Genomic DNA, 12,299 nt, shown 5'->3' on the forward strand with positions numbered 1-12,299 from the left:
CTAACTTCTAGTGGAAAGAGAGAAAAAAAAGACATGGTAAAAGGACATAGAGGCTACGCCAATGGGTTCAAGTATAGCAGGGATCATGGAGCTGGCAGGATCGAGCGGTGTTTCGTTCTGCTGTGCATGGAGTCGCTCTGAGTCAGAAATGACTCGACGGCACCTACCAACAACAACAACAGGAACAAGTAAGGAGGGCAGGGAACAGCCCCCAGGCATCAAGGAGCAGTGGCAGACAGACCAGCAGGAACAGGTAGGGGGAAACCCAGGAAGTGAGCGTAGTGATTAGAATAGCTAAAGGAAATGAACTTGTCTGTCAGTTTGTCATGCTGTGGTGGCTTGCATGTTGCTGTGAGGCTGGAGGCTATACCAGCAGGGATGCCCACGGTGGACCGGTTTTGGTGGAGCTTCCAGACTGAGAAAGAGTCAGAAGAAGGAAGAGGCCATCCATTTCTCAAAGAATTGGCCAGTGAAAGCCTTATGAATAGTAGTGAAAAGCTGTCTGATGTATTACTGGAAAACTTTATAAATAGTCCTGAAACACTGTCCAATCCAGTGCCGGAAGATGAGCCCCTCAGGTCAGAAGGCACTTGAAATATGACTGAGAAAAAGCTGCCTTCCTTAATGACATAGACAAAGTAGAGCTTTCAGGGCCTCTATTTTCTGAAGTGGCACTACTCAATATGAGAAGAAACAGCTGCAAACATCCATTGATAATCAGAACATGGGATATTCTAAATATGAATCTAGGAAAGTTGGAAGTTGTCAAAAATGAAATGGAACTCATAAAGATTATGCATTATCCTAGGCATTAGTGAGCTGAAATGCACCAGTTTGGGACATTTTGAATCAGATAACCATATGATCTACTATGCTGGGAATGACACACTGAAGAGGAATGGTATGGCATTCATTGTCACAAAGAATGTTTCAAGTTCTATCCTGAAGTACAATGCTGTCAGTGATAGAATAATATCTCTATCCCTACATGGAAAGCCAGTTAAGACTACTGTTATTAAATTTATGCACCAACCACGAATTCCAAAGATGAGGAAATTGAAGATTTTTACCAACTTCTGCAGTCTGAACTTGACAAAATATGCAATCAAGATGTGCTGATTATCACTGGTGACTGGAATGCAAAAGTTGGAAACAAAGAAGAATCACCAGTAGTTGGAAAATTTGGCCTTGGAGATACAAATAATGCTGCAGATCTCATGATAGAATTTTGTAAGACCAATGACTTATTCATTACAAATACCTTTTTTCAACAACACAAACGGTGGCTATACACGTGGACTTCACCAGATGGAGTACACAAGAATGAGATTAACTACATCTGTGGCAAGAGGTGATGGAGAAGTTCAATATCTTCAGCCAAAACAAGGCCAGGATCTGATTGTGGAACAGACCATCAACTGCTCATTTGCAAGTTCAAGTTGAAGTTGAAAACAATTAAAACAAGTCCATGAGAACCCAAATATGACCATGATTGGTCATATTTAAGGACCATCTAAAGAATGGATTTGATGCATTGAACACCAATAACCAAAAAACAGAGGAACTGTGGAAGGACATTAAGAACATCATCCATGAAGAAGCAAAATGTCATTAAAAGACAGGAAAGGAAGACCAAAATGGATGTCAGAGGAGACTCTGAAACTTGCCCTTGAATGGTGAGTAGCTAAACCAAATGGAAGAAATGACAAGATAAAAGAGCTAAACAGATTTTAAAGAAGAGCTTGAGCAGACAAAGTCAATAATTCTAGTGAAATGTGCAAAGACTTGGGGTTAGAAAACCAAGAGGGAAGAAAACACTCAGTAGTTCTCAAGCTGAAAGAATTGAAGAAGAAATTTAAGCCTCGAGTTGCAATATTGAAGGATTCTATGGGCAATATATTGAAAGATGCAGGAAACATGAATAGAAGATGGAAGAAATACACAGAGTCACTGTACCAAAAAAGAATTGTTTGATGTTCATCCATTTCAGGAAATGACATATGATGAAGAACTAATGGTATTGAAAGAAGAAGTCTAAGATGCACTGAGGGAGGTGGCGAAAAACAAGCATCCAGGAATTGACAGTATACCCATTGAGGTGTTTCATCAAATAGATACTGAACTAGAGTACTCACTAGGCTATGCCAGATTTGGAAAACAACTACCTGGCCAACTGACTGGAAAAGATTGATATTTGTACCCATTCCAAAGGAAGGTGATCCCACAGAATGTGGAAACTATCAAACAATATCATTAATATCACATGCAAGTAAGATTTTACTGAAGATAATTCAAAAATGGTTACAGCAGTATATTGACAGAGAACTTCCAAAAATGCAAGCTGGGTTCAGAAGACATGGAATAAAGAATATCATTGCTGAAGTCAGATGGATCTTGGATCAAAGCAAAGAATGCAAGAAAGATGTTTATTTGTGTTTTATTGACTGTCCAAAAGCATTTGATTGTGTGGATCATAACAAATTATGGATAACATTAAGAAGAATGGGAATTCCAGAACATTTAATTGTGTTTATGAGAAACTCATGCATAGACCAGGATGCTGTCATTCAAACAGAACAAGGGGACACTGCATGGTTTCAAATCAAGAAGGGAGTATGTCAGGGTTGTATCCTCTTTCCAGACTTATCCAATCTGTATGCTGAACAAATAATCCGAGAAGCTGGACTATATGAAGAAGAACATGCCATCAGGATTGGAGGAAGAGTCATTAACAACATGCATTATGTAGGTGACACAATTTTGCTCGCTGAAAGAGAGTATAACTTGAAACACTTACTGATGAAAATTGAAGACTACAGTCTGTGGTATGAATTACACCTCAATGTAAAGAAAACAAAAATCCTTACAACCAGACCAATAAGCAGCATCATGACAAATGGAGAAAAGATTGAAATTGTCAAAGACTTCATGTTACTTGGTTCTACAATCAACGTCAATGGAAACAGCAATCAAAATATGAGGCATTGTATAGCATTGGGTAAATCTGCTACAAAGGACCATTTTCAACTGATGAAGAGCAAAGATGTTTCCTTGAACATTAAGGCACGCTTGACACAAACCATGGTATTTTCAATCACCTCATATGCATGTGCAAACTGGACAATGAAAAAGGAAGAACAAAGAAGAGTTGATGCTTTCAAGTTGTGTTGGTGAAGAATGCTGAAAGTACCACAGACTGCTGAAAGAACAAACAAATCTGTCCTGGAAGAAGTGCATCCAGAATGCTCTTTGGAAGCGAGAATGGTCAACCTTCGTCTCACCTACTTTGGTCATGTTTTAAGAAGGTACCATTCCCTGGAGAAGGATATCATGCTTGGCAAAGTGGAGGGACAACGAAAGAGGGAAAGGCCCTCAACGAGATGGATTGACACAGTGGCTGCAATGATGGGCTCAAGTATAGCAAGGATCATGGGGCTGGCACAGGACCAGGCAGTGTTTCATTCTGCTGTGCATAAGGTCTCTATGAGTTGGGGACAACTCGGTGACATCTAACAACAACAACAGCATTTTGTATATCAGAATTGGATGATGTTGTTGGTGAGTGCCATCAGGTTGGGTCTGACTCATAGCAACCCTATGTAGAACAGAATGAAATATGGTGCCATCCTGCTCCATCCTCACAATATTTGCTATGCTTGAGCCTATTGTAGGAGACACTAAGTCAATCCATCTCATTGAGGGTCTTCTCCTTTTTCCCTGATCCTCTACTTTATGAGCATGATATCCTTCTCCAGAGTCTAGTCCCTTTTGATAATATCACCAAAATACATGAGATGAAGTCTGGCCATTCTCACTTCTAAGGAATATTCTGGCTGTATTTCTTCCAAGACAGATTTCTTCAGTTCTTCTGGGCGTCCATGGTGTTTTCAGTACTCTTCATGATCATCACAGTTCAAATGCAGCAACAATTCTTTGTCAATTTTTCTTACTCATTGTTCAGCTTTCACATGCAATTGAGGTAATTGAAAATACCATGGCTTGAGTCAGGAGCACCTTAGTTTTCAAAGTGACATCTTTGCTCCTTAACACTTTCAAGAGGTCTTTTGAATCAGATTTGCCCAGTGCAATAAGTCCTTTGATTTCTCTGCTACTTCCTTGGGCATTAATGAAGTCCTGACAAAGTCAATCTTTTCTCTATTTATCATGATGTGGTTTATTGGTACAGTTTGAGGATTTTTGGTTTCTCTATGTTGTAGTGAAAATCCCATTCTTTATAACATAATCTATAATTTATTATGATCTACACAGTCAAATGCCTTTGCATAGTCTGTAAAACACATAGCCCTCTCCTTTAATAGCCAATTGACAAATGCAGATTTTTGATTAGGAATTTTAATCAAATCAAAGAGAGATGTGCTGCCATTACCCATATTATAGCAATGACTTAGATCTTAAATGTTATCTTTAAAAAAAAAGTTGTTTATTCATCCACACGTTCTTTGCGTAAATTGATAAAGTTGGAGACTCAGGTTTTTAATAAATTGTTGTAATACATATATAATGCAATGTTTTCCATTTCAACATTCTTCATATGTGGAATTCAGTGACATTAACTATATTTATCACATTGTTTCACCATCATCATGATCCATTTAACAATTTCCCCATCACCCTGAACAGAATCTCAGCATTCCCCAAGACATGAGACCCCTTTGTTCTCTCTTTTGCCCACCCCTCATCAGCACTAACAAAATTTGGTCTCTATAGAGTTGCCTGTTCTAGATATTTTATATAAGTGGAAGCACATAATAGTTGTCTTTTGGTGACTGACTTATATTTTTGAGAATCAGTTTAAAGAGTTCCATGTGTAAAATCATGTATTTGAGATAGACTGTTACATTTTTCTTTTCTTCATATTTCTGAAATTTGTCACATATGGAAAGATTCAATTCTGCAGTGGAATTCTTATTTATTATCAAAGACAGCTTTTGTGAGGAAAGCAACACTTTTTATTTTAAAAGACAAACTCAATTTGTTTGCATATAAAATACAAAGTGAAAATTAATATTGTACTGTGTTTTCAATACTGTGAAAATACTGGGCTCTTATTTTGACTAATTATACATTTTAACTTATCCTACAATGAAGCATTTAACTGAGACACATTCTTGCTTTTCATTTTCTTCCAAAATCAAGGCGTGAGGTTTTCAGTGTTGACTGTGTTCCAATTTGTGTGATAAAATTACACACACACACACACACATATATAAATTCTTGTACTTCAAAACTACCTTTTATTTTCTTGTCTTGAGTTTGTATTTACTCTGGGGATAGGTGTAAATCCAAAGAAGGTGACAATTCTGCAATGACCTATAAGATTCTTCAAGAGGAAAAGTAGAGTTTGTTTATTATGTACATTGCCATTTGCAAAGTACAGCCTGTGGTTCAAATCTAGTTTAACATTTCTTTCTGTATGGGTTGTAAGCTATGAACAATTTTCATTTTTAAATAATTGAAATAAAAAAACAATTTAATGACATATCAAAATTATATGAAATTCAATTTTCAGAGTCCATAAACAACATTTTATTGGAACACAGTCACATTCATTCATTTATGTAATGCTGATAGCTGCTTTTGTGCTTCAACTCAAAAGTTGAGTAGTTGCGACACGGACCATACTTCCCATAAAGCCTAAAATATTTACTATCTGGTCTTTTCCAGAATAAGTTTTCAGACTCTGATATAGATAGATAGATAGATAGATACATACATACATACATACATACATACATATAGGTATATAGATAAATATATAGAGAGAGATTTCATCCCAGAAAAAACAATCAAATCTTTACAATTTAATCTCAAATGTATTTGGCCATGTTTATATTAGTATAGAAAACAAAACTTATAGCAGTTAATATTATTTGTCATAATTTACAATCTATATAAAAATAACATACGAATTAGCAAGCAGAAGGCTACATTCCATTGTCCTTAGAAAACATTACTAGCCTGTTTTCATGTAGACAGATCTACTGCCTCCAGGTAACGGTGGTTTCCACTGTTAGGCAGACTCTGAAGTTTAAATACACTCCTTTTCGACATGTCATTTTCCCAGCTACCATGTCTCTCATATAGTCTCATAAAAGCTTTAAATTTACTATGCTTCTAAAAGGATACAGTTTGTGCAGTAGGTAAATGTCACATTCTATATAGACATTGGTGAATTATATTCAAAAAGCAAATCAGTTATTCCTCTCCTTTGCCCAGAGATGGAAAATCATTCCATCCCATAAAAAGCTTCTTCTGATTTTATTTTCTAGTTTTATAGCTGAACATATGAAGCTGACTGGTGACTTTGGTGATATTTCTGCTTTTAAAATGTCCTTACTCTAATTCTATGGTAGAATAGCACATATTTATGTGTGGAGAACCACTATTGTAAGTTGTGTGGCCTTCCCACTTTACTAAACTACTAAAAGCACAGAGAGTAGATCTTTTGTGTTCTTACTGGGAGTGCTTAGTAAGGACATTTCATGTAACAGTCAATTGGAAACATATTTCACAGTTTGTAACATTATTGTCTACACATGTAATTAGTAAAAAGTCAAAATTCCTTTATATGTGTGTGTGTATTGGTGTTTCAGTGATAGAATTCTCCCCTTCCCGGCAGAAGATCCCAGCCCAATGCCTGGACAATGAACGTCAGGTCCAGCCACCACTCATTGGGCAGTGAGGCTGGCATGTTGCTATGATGCTGAACAGACTCTAGTGGAGCTGCCAGAATAAGATGAATGAGGAAGAAAGGGCTGGCACTCTACTTTGGAAAATCATCCAGTGAAACCATGTGAATCACAATGATCCAACTGCCAACTGATCACAGGCATGGCCCAACACCTGGCAGAGTTTCATTCTGTGGTTCATGGGATGTCCATGAGTCAGGGGCCAACTTGATAGCAGCTAACACCAATAACAACAAGATATGCAGTTACATCTGCTTATGTGTGTGTGTGTGTGTGTGTGTGTATGTATATAGTTGTTGTCAGGTGCCGTCAAATCATCTCTGATGCATACTGACACTATGGACAACAGAACAAAATGTGGCCTAGCCCTGAGCCATGCTCACAATCCATGCTGTGCTCGATCCCATCATTGGTAGTCGCTGTATCAGTCCATCTCATTGAAGGTCTTCTTCTTTTTCCATATTGGCAAAAAAACTGCATTTACTTTACATGTAGTGGTATGGACTAATGTTTAAATTGCAAGAAAGATGACAATTTTGACTTTTTCCCCCTAAATTAGTGTTACTAAAAGCTGTAGTTTTAATGGAACGTTCACTTTAAGTAAGTGGATGGTACTTTCCAATTACAATTAATAAGCAAATTCACTTTTCAGTAATAATTTTCTTGCTAGACAATTCAAGATAAAATCAAGATGATCTGGCTAGTGTAGAAATTTGGTTACCACTTAATGAATTCAGTTACAATGATGTTGTAGAATGTAAAAGGCAAAGACATGCTAAAATGCTGCTAAAATAAATACTCATTTCTTATTCTGATGTCACCGTGCAGGTAGGCTTGTACGATCATATGGACTCTTTGAAGTCATTTGCTCTGCTGGCTCTTCCTATGTTGTCATGTTCAATGTGTTGAAGATAAAGATCTACTCTTTAGCTCTGACATTTAGGTCTAATCTTTCAGGAATGTTGGGAGGAGGCAAGAAAGGCAGTGAGGGATTTGCATTTTCCAACAGGGAGGGGCTGATTCTCAGAAAATATCAGTCAAAAGAAACACTAATGATGGTACCATGGGCGGAGCAGCACCAGAAGTCAGAATATTCCTTTTTCGCCACATATTTAGTTTAATTCATCCCATTCCAGAAGTGCACTACGCATATTTTATTACCCTTCTAATCCTCTCACTGGCACTCTGGTCACATAGTGCCTGAGACATTTGACTGCTAACCAGAGGGTTGGCAGTTCAAACCCACCAGTCATTCTGAGGAAGGAGGACTGGGCAATCTACTTCTGCGAAGATTTATCACCTTGAAAACATAAAGGGGGTTTCTATGAGTCAGAATTGACTCTATGGCAATGAGTTTGGTTTTTTAGGGAATCCTTTCACTATGCTCTCTCTTTAATCTGCAAACACAGACACGCATCCTTTCTGTGAATACAGATAACCTGACTCCTTTCTACAAGTTTCCCACTGGGAAAGGACTTTATTTCTCCACAATTAGATCAAACCCGTTGCTATTAAGCTGATTCTGACTCATGCCAACGCCATATGCATCAGAGGAGAGCTGTGCTCATGGGTTTCAACAGCCGATTTTGCTGAAGTCGATTGCCAGGCCTTTTTTCCGAAGCACTCCTGGGTGGACTCCAACTTCCAACTTTTTGGTCAGCAGCTGAGCATGTTATCCATTTGTGCCTCCCAGCGACTCCTTAAACTTGATTGTCAGTTGCCCACAAGACAATTCCAAATCATGACGGCCCCATGCGTGCAGAATAGAACGGCTGCACAGGATTTTCAATACTATGACTTTTTGGAAGGAAGTTGCCAGGCCTATCTCCAACAGCATCTCCAGATGGATTTGAACCACCAACATTCTGGCTAAAGATAAATTGATTGTGTAACCATTTGAGCCACACGTTGTTGTTATGTGCCATCTAAACGGCCTCGACTCATAGCGACCCCTCACTCCTTGGGTTGCCGAGGCAGTATCACTACAGAAGTAGATTGCCCAGCCTTCTTTCCGAGGAGTGGCTGGTGGGTTTGAACCGCCAGCCTTCTGGTTAGCAGTCAAGTTGAGCTACATAGGGACTTCTAAATGAGATAGGCCCACTCAACTCATTGCATCATTCAATTCAGTTCATTATGGGATACTAAAGTAGTTGGAACAGTGTTGGAAATGATATTTTCTGGGATAAAAAAATCTATTTTGGCATTATCCTTGAACTAAAAATCAGGTTTTAGATAGATAGGTAGATAGATTTCCTTAAAACTAGTATTAATTCTTACAAAAAGTAAGTTTTTAGGAGAAATATTAAGAAATGGTATTATTTGAACTGACATGCTATCTGATATTTCTAGTGTCCTGCTAATCCTAAAGGGCATTCCCTTACTTTCTTTTAAAAGCAATTAATTAAAGAAAGGGCAATGTCTTTGCAAAAATAGAGAAAAGTTTATTTAAATATATATGAAGCAAAATTGCCTTTTAAACCACACTGATACATTTAAGTTTTAATAACATATTTGCATTTTTATCATATGTAATCTATGCTGCATTGACTTAAATAAAAAATTCCTAAAATTTACCCTTATTACATTTGCATATAGTTGGATACAAATTATAGTTTCTTTCCTAAACTACAGAAGTAGCCTATCACATGGCCATATAAACTACAGCTGAATTCTAGGTCAGAACCCTTTGGAATTGAAAGGTAATTTCCAATTCCTGTTTTTATTTGGATGGCAAATTCCTTGGGTTGGCTAGGGCTAAAAACACCACAGACTTGTAAGATAAATTAGTTTCATTTTTATTTTTATTACTTTATTGCCAGCTTCTCTTCCAAATTACATTTTTAATAAATTTGATTTATAACTATTTTGTAGGGTGAAAGCCCATAAACACATCTTTCTGCTTTAATTGCCTTTATAAAGCACTTACTCAAATGGGCAATTTTTCCTTCCATTGGTACCACCAGTTTTTATACGTGACTCTGTTAGCCTCTCAAGATTAACTGAAGCTCACTGCTAAAATGAGTCATATACTGTGGGAGGTGAACTAGTATATCACACTTAAATTTACATTAAAAAAAGAAGAAGAATAGGTTCTCAGGGAGGTTTTGTGACAATCAAATCATGGGTAACATTAAAATTCTAATTTCTTGACAGTATCCTATATGTTATATTCTATAAATCATTGTCCCTTGTCTGACCATTGTCAGCTGTAGTTTTTAGGCAGATAAAGAACCACACTCTTATTGTAAAACAACAACAGGTTTGAGCCAGTTTTCTTCTGGGCACTAAGCCATGTGTGTCTTTCTCTTTTCTATTTATATGTACACTCCTTTCTAGATGAGCTCAACCAGAATCATCATGACTTAACATTCCATTTCTGTGCCCATAACCTTCTTGTTCAGATCCCCACCCCATGATCTCTTCCCAAGTTCCAACACATTCCACTTGAATGCCTCCTCCATGTTTATGTCTATCTGGTGCCTCAATGCAGAACTCCTGTCTTCCTCATCTCAGTCAATGGCCCTGATGTTTAATGCTTGAATGAAAAACTATGGGGTTATCCTTGACTTCTTGTCTTATATTCTTAGTGCTGCTGTAAGAGAAACTATTAAATTGGGTGGCTTTCAAGAACAGAAATGAATTCCCTCTCAGTTTAAGAGGCTGGAAGTAGGAATTCAGGGCACTGGTTTTAGGGGAAGGCCCTCTGTTGGCTCTGGGGGAAGATCCTTGTCTTTAAGCTTCTGTTCCTGGGTTTCTTGGTGATTTTCACATGGCATCTATCTTCTCCTGCTTGTGTTTGCATGTCTTTGTGTATATGCTGTTCTTACAACTCAGACCTGATTAAGTTTAGGGCATACCCTGCACTGATCTGTCTTCATTAACATTACATAGAAAATCCTACACATATTCTGGGGGGAACAATTTAATTTATAACATTCCTCTTTATTTCCCACATTCATCATCTTAGTAATTCGGATGGGTTCTAGCTTCACAATATAAACAAATCCACACAGACTCTGCTGATGTTTCAACATTTATTCTGCTAAGACGTGGACTAAGCCATGGCCTTTTCTCTCCTGGACTGTAAAAGTCTACTAACAGGTCTCCTGGCCTCCAATCAGTGTTGCAAATACCATTAGAACAAGGGGTCCTGTCCCATGTGCAAATGAGCCAGTCCACATGGCACCAGAGTTTGGAAAAAAAGAAAGGTGACTTATCAAGGAGCAGTACTCCAGGAGCCAGGGGAAATTGCCCAAATCTGACTCCCCAAACCAAAGCTTGAATAACAATTGATAGGGTTCAAAAAGAAGGAAATCACACATAATGAATACTTTTCTGGGAAATCTAACGCATATTCAAGGCAAGGAGGGGTCCTTTTGGATAGGAGCTGGCCTTCAAGTCTTCTGCATCAGACTGTCTTCCCTGCACTTTAGGTTGCTGCACTTGCCTTGCGGTCTTCTGACAGCACCTATGTTCTGGGCGGGTCATCCCAGGGACACAGTTCCTCTTTATTGTGCATGCTTGAGGGCCAAAGCTGGCTAAAAGTTGTTCTTGTCTTTTCCTTAGCCTCGTATCTTCTTGGATCCCGCAACACACAATGATTAAGTACACACAAGCATAATGGTTGAGCACAAGCTGACATAGTGGTGAAGCAAAAAGGGAGGGGTTCAGAAACTCAAGCTTTACACTTCTCCCAGCCATAGTAAGAATTTAAAATGAGCATTAGATGATTTCCTGCCCTCTCTCAGAACTGGTCTCCATGCTCAAAATGAAATCTAAGCACCGTGTGCTCCAATGCCCACACGAGCTTGTCGCTACCTGCTTCTCGGTGTCATCTCCATCCTCTCTCTCCCTCATTCCCACAGCTCTATTTACACGGACCTTCATTCTTTCAGTGAATAAGCCAAGTCCATTCTTGCTCCTAGCCTTTGTGCTTTCTGTTCCTTCTGTCTACAGTGTTCTTCCTTAGATTTGTGAATGGCTCATTCTCCTCCTCCTTTCATGTTTCTGCTCAGATGTGAGTTCTTCAGGGAGCCTCCACTATCTAACCTGGCACCTTTATCCGACCCTGCCACTCTCTGAAATCTTGTCTTACTAAATTTTTTTAGACATCATTTATCAGTATATGACTTTCCTCGCACTCATTGAGTTTTCTATTAGTTTAATTTCTTCCTCTCCCAATAGAATTGTGCCTCCAGAAAGGAAGGCAGTTGGTCTCTTTTTCCATGACTTTCTGATGGCTGTGTCCTTGAATGAAGAAACCTTCCCACTTGAGAGTGTTTGATATCACTTACATGCACACAATCATTGGGTGTCAAGTGTGGAAGTATAAATTGAACCTCCAAAATTGTCTGAGATACAGTCACCTCAATAAATATTAGTGATTACTACAATTGTTGTTGTTGTTGTTAAGTGCCGTCGAGTCGTTTCTGACTCATAGCGACCCCATGCACAGCAGAACAAAACACTGCCCGATCCCACGCCAGCCCCACAATCCCTGCTATATTTGAGCCCATCATCGCAGCCACCGTATCAATCCATCTCATTGAAGTCCTCCCCCTCTTTCATCGACCCTCCACCCTACCAAGC

Source organism: Orycteropus afer, unplaced genomic scaffold (assembly GCF_000298275.1).
Source record: "Orycteropus afer afer isolate SDZICR_OR568_19922 unplaced genomic scaffold, OryAfe1.0 scaffold00369, whole genome shotgun sequence".
Lineage (NCBI taxonomy): Eukaryota > Metazoa > Chordata > Mammalia > Tubulidentata > Orycteropodidae > Orycteropus > Orycteropus afer.